Raw genomic sequence first — 6,000 nt, 5'->3', positions numbered from 1 at the left:
GAGGTTTGAATCCCCACGCACCTCCAGGCGTTGAATGCCCATGGAAACTGCCATCCGAAGACCATGTAATAGGGCTTCATATTCGGTTGCGTTGTTGGAGTCTGTATACAATATCTGGAGTACGTATTGAACAGTATCTCCGGTAGGGGACGTCAGGACGACGCCAGCCCTCAGACCCGCCTGCATTTTGGAGCCGTCGAAGTGCATGATCCAATTGGAGTATGCGTCGTACTCTTTAGGGAGTTCGGCTTCCGTCCATTCGGCGACAAAGTCGGTCAATACTTGTGATTTAATGGCTCGCCGGGGTGTGTATGTTATATTGAGCGGGAGGAGCTCAATGGCCCATTTGGCAATCCGGCCCGTGGCGTCGCGGTTGTTTATAATGTCATTGAGTGGCTCCTCCGGGGCTACTATAATTGAACACTCTTGAAAGTAGTGTCGCAGCTTCCGGGATGCCATGAATACCGCATAGGCTATCTTTCAATAATGTGGGTACCGTGATTTGCATGGAGTGAGGACAGTGGATATATGATATACCGGCCTTTGAAGGGGGAATTTATGTCTGTCCGTTTCTCGTTCGACGACGAGCACTGCGCTTACCACCTGATGAGTTGCCGCAATGTACAACAGCATTGGTTCACCGATGTTTGGCACGGACAGGATTGGGTTGGTTGCCAGTATGGCTTTTATTTCTTCCAATCCGACTGTGGCAGCGTCCGTCCACTAGAAGTGTTTGGTACGCCGAAGGAGGCGATAAAGGGGTAATGCATTTTCTCCTAAGCGGGAGATAAAGCGGCTTAGAGCCGCCACACATCCGGTTAATTTCTAGATTTGTTTGAGGTCTGTTGGGATAGCCAACTGTGACAGAGCTCGGATTTGGGCCGGGTTTGCTTCAATTCCTCTACTCGAGACAATGAAGCCCAGGAGCTTTCCGGCTGGTACACCGAAAACGCATTTTTCCGGATTGAGCTTGATGTCGTATGTTCGGAGGTTGTCAAATGTGAGCCTCAAGTCGTCTATTAGAGAGTCGGCATGTTTGGTTTTGATGACCACATCATCTATGTATGCCTCTACTATTTTGCTGATCTGTTTCTCCAGACATGTCTGAATCATGCGCTGATATGTTGCGCCGGCGTTTTTGAGCCCAAAAAGGCATTGTGTTGAAACAGAAGGGGCCGTATGGTGTGATAAATGTCGTTGCGGCTTGGTCGGACTCCGCCATCTTGATTTGGTTGTAGCCGGAGTATGCGTCGAGGAAACACAATGAATCGTGTCCTGCGGTAGCGTCGATAATTTGATCGATGCGGGGGAGGGGGAAGGGATCCTTTGGGCAAGCCTTGTTGAGGTCCTTGAAATCGACACATAGGCGGCAGGATTTGTCCTTCTTTGGCACCATCACCAGGTTTGCTAGCCAATCCAGGTGTTTTATTTCTCTAATGAATCCGGCCTGCGTGGGATTCCCGGCATATCTGAGGGATGCCAGGCGAATATGTCCCAATTCTCACGCAGGAACTCTCGTAGTGCGGCGTCCACGATGGGGTTTAACTGTGCCCCGATGGAGGCTATTTTTGTAGGGTCCGTTGGGTGGACTTGAAATTTAACTATTTCATCCGCTGGTTTAAAAGAGGTGGACTTGGATCTCTTGTCAAGTATCACGTCGTCCCTGTCCACTGTGGAGCGCAGCGCAGTTAATTCCTCGGCCACTAAGGCTTCGGATAATGCCTCGAGGGCCAATTCGGCTGTTTTGTTTTCGGCGCGGAGTGCTGTGTCCGGATCACTAGCGAGAGTGATGATTCTGTTGGGCCCGGGCATTTTGAGCTTCATGTACCCGTAATGGGGTATGGCTTGGAAGATCGTGAATGCCTCCCGCCCTAAAAGGGCGTGGTATCTGCTACTGAACGGGGCCACTTGGAATGTAATTTCTTCGGACCTATAGTTCTCCGGCATACCGAATACCACATCTAGTGTGATTTTCCCAGCACAGCGTGCTTCCCGACTGGGGATGATTCCTCTGAAAGTTGTGCTGCTTCGCTCAATGCGGTTCCAGTCTATTTCCATTTTTTGAAGAGTTTCCTCATAGATGAAGTTTAATCCACTGCAGCCGTCCATGAGTACTTTGGTGAGTCAAAAGCCGTCCACGATTGGACTGAGGACCAGTGCAGCTGGTGCTCGGGCTGTTCGGAATTTAGGTTCGTCACTGGCATTGAAGGTAATGGCCGTGTCACTACATGGATTTGTTGCTGCCATGTGGCAGATTTTGGCAAGGCTGCGGAGTGTTCTCTTGCGCCTATTATTTGATGCGAAGGTCTCAAAGACTGTTAATACCGTGTTGTTATCCTCAGGATGGTGCTCTGTGGTATGTGGGATGAGAAGATCCTCACCACTTTTGGCCACCTGCCGGAGTACCCAACATGCTCTAAGGCTGTGTGTTGGTATGGTATCCGCTGTACTATGAATTTTGCAGGGTCCGTTGAGCCATCCCTCCAATACGGTTCCACGCCCTGTAGAGGGTTTTTGCTTTTTTGTAATTAACTCGGGTGTCTTATGATAGTGCACCCTTTTACTTCGGACTGGGTGTATATTCGGAGCCGGATTATCCCAAAATTTTGTTTCGGTTTTCCAGGCGCTTTCCATCGCACAGTACTTTCGTACTATGGACGCCAAGTTGACGAAGTGTGATATGTCACGGTGACTTATGGTGTTAAGGATTCCCTTGTCCATGCAATTATTGCAGAAAAATGAAACTGCGTCTTCCTCGCGACAGTCCTTAACCTTGTTCATCGCAAGGAGGAATCTGGCCCAATAATGATGTACTGTTTCCTGGGGCTCTTGCCTGATGTGGGAAAGATCGTCTATGTTTGGGTGGGTGGGTGGATTTGAGTCCGAACCCTTACCCGATCTGAGACCCAGGGGCCGAGGAGTTTCCAATTTTGAAAGTTCGGGTTCCAGGATGTTGCCCGATAAGTCTGGCCCGCTGCCTGATTCTAGGTTCAGGGCTTGGGTGATGTCCTCCCGTGGATGGGTATCCGGCTCTGAGAGCTCAGGAATTCGGACATAGTTTGTCCTCAGGATAGAGAACGAATCGCCGCATTGTTCCTCCACCACCGCAATATGATGGGTGACCGGTGGAGAGTTAATCTCCCTTTGATTGGGTTTAAGCCCAATCCGATCATACTCCGTAGCGACTCCCAAGGCGGTGATGCGATCCAAGAGCTCGTTTAGGGAGGAGAGCTCCATTGGATCCATCCGCTCGGCGAATTCCGAGCTGATGTGGAGGCTGTTTTCGATGACCCGAGAAGTCATCGTCGGTGCAGCAGCCGAACGGGCGGCCATGATGAAACTGCCTAGCCGGAGAGTTTGGCCGACAGCCAGGGCTCCCCTGACGATAATGTTGTTTTTAACAACGAGATGAGGCATCCTTCCTTACGGCGACGGAACAGTGGAACTCTCAATGAAAGCACCAATGTCGGTGTCAAAACCGGTGGATCTTGGGTAGGGGGTCCCGAACTATGCGTCTAGGGCGGATGGTAACAGGAGGCGGGGGACACGATGTTTTACCCAGGTTCGGGCCCTCTTGATGGAGGTAAAACCCTACGTCCTGCTTGATTATTCTTGATAGTATGCGTAGTACAAGAGTAGATCTACCACGAGATCAGAGAGGCTAAACCCTAGAAGCTAGCCTATGGTATGATTGTATGTTGTCCTACGGACTAAACCCTCCGGTTTATATAGACACCGAAGGGGGCTAGGGTTACACAAGGTCGGTTACAAAGGAGGAGATATACATATCCGTACTACCTAGCTTGCCTTCCATGCCAAGTAGAGTCCCATCCGGACACGGGACGAAGTCTTCAATCTTGTATCTTCATAGTCCAACAGTCCGGCCAAAGGATATAGTCCGGCTGTCCGGAGACCCCCTAATCCAGGACTCCCTCGGCTGTTTTCATAGAGTTATCAAATACGGCCTATTAACGGCCCGTTATGGTCCATGAATAGGACGGCCCATGATTGGCAAAATGATGATACGCCCCGTAGAAGGCCCATGGATCCTACGGCCCGTATGAGGCCCATGGATAGTAAGGCTCGTAGAAGGCCCATGGATCGTACAGCCCGTAGAAGGCCTATGGACCCTACGGCCCGTAGAAGGCCCATGGACCCTATGGCCCGTAGAAGGCCCATGGACCCTAAGGCCCGTATAGAAGGCCGATGGATCGTACGGTCGGACAAAGGCCCATGGATCATACGGCCTGCAAGAGGCCCATGGTTACAACAATCCGTGTGTTGCCATGATTGTTTTGGCCTAGTTACCAAAAATAGGCTATTGTGGCCACTAGAAAAAACAGAAAAAGAACTGCAGTGACTACAAGCAAACAACTAAACAAGACAATAAGGAAATAAATAAGCAAGCAATTAACGCTAGACTATTACCGCTATTACACATATTACATCCATTGGGCATCAAAGTTCGCCACCAGTGCAAATATAGGGAACAAAGCAGCACATTACATACACTGGCCATCAAAATTGGCCACCAGTGCAAATAAATGCGGCAGAAAAACAAGAGTATAACTGAAACAACTTCAGAAGAGCTCAAGAAACGTTATCCTGGGTATCCACCATGCTAGCAATAAGCTTAGCAAGCTGATTAGCTTTGTCTTGTTTGGCGCTAAAATCCTCCAACGCTTGCTGTTGCACCAGAAAGTATGCATCTGAATGCTCCAGGGACTTCCGCGGTCCTTCCGCTTCTTGTCATAGCACAGCTAATCGATGTCTTTCAGCCTGTAGTTAAGACTCAAGAAACCGAACTGATTCAGACAGTGAGTTTGAATAGCTTGTGCAAGCGGTAGTGGCCAGTAACTCGAACACTAAACCAAGATAGGACTTTGGGGTTGTCTCGCTGTCTTCAAGATAGTCTTCCTTAGCTGTTTTATCAGCTTTGTTGGAGACCAACAAGGATGTGTCACTATCCTGAACCTTATATGCACTACTTCCTTTACCATTGCTTAATAAGGCACTCTTCCCCAATATTCTGTCAGCATTCTAAAAGAAGAAACAAGCAGACACATAACAAGTTTAGCATGTACTAGTATATGAAACTCATTTCGGTGAACCAGATCATTAGTAAGGTGGACAGGATTAAACTACCAAGTCTTCTATTGCCAAGTACTAGTACATAATAAAAGCATCAAACAAACATATATCTATGTCCTATGGTCACTGCGTTGTCTTGCCAAATCAAAATAGAGACACGGTTCAAATCATATTAGTTCAAGACAAAGCAGCAGTGAAAGAATACGAAGCGTGGGAAACTACACGGCACAACAAGATTTCAGATGGGTACCACGGGTCTACATGTACAACAACACTATTGGCTCTGTTGTGATGCTAGTAATGTGCATGATATGAAAGTCAACTATATACACAATTGAAATTGAAATCAACAGAGCTATTGATAAGAGCAAACATGTTAAAGAAACATGCGTGAACATACCTGTTGTGCCATTGGAGTTTCGATTGGATCCTTCAATTTAAAAATAAGTTTGTATGAGTAAATACAGTGATACAAGAGCAAAGCAATCATAGTTAAAAAAAGGCGCGCCTAAGCGAGCGCTTAAGCGCGCCTAGGCTCTAGGCGTTGGCAAAACGCATTGTGCATAACTATGCATAATCTATGCATAACTGCGCATAAGCATGCGCTTTGGTCAGTAAAGCGCAAAGCGGTGGCAAAACGCACAATTAACGCCTAGCGCTTTTTTGAACTATGATAACAATGGAATCTTAAATTAGAATAGTTGTTCTTCAGGTTTAGGCACTTGTTCTACATGAACAGAGTATAGTAAGACGCAAGAATATAATACTTAAAAATAGAAAATGAGCTCATAGACCTTACCACATTCTTGGTTCGGGACCAGCACAGAACAAGGCGTTCCCAGTCATCGTCCAGTAAATGTGTCTCAGGAGAACGTAAGGGAATTTGATGAGTTTCTTTGCCGGTGAAGT

This window comes from Triticum urartu, chromosome 7, assembly GCF_003073215.2.
Source record: "Triticum urartu cultivar G1812 chromosome 7, Tu2.1, whole genome shotgun sequence".
NCBI lineage: Eukaryota > Viridiplantae > Streptophyta > Magnoliopsida > Poales > Poaceae > Triticum > Triticum urartu.
Note: the sequence above shows the minus strand (reverse complement) of the source record.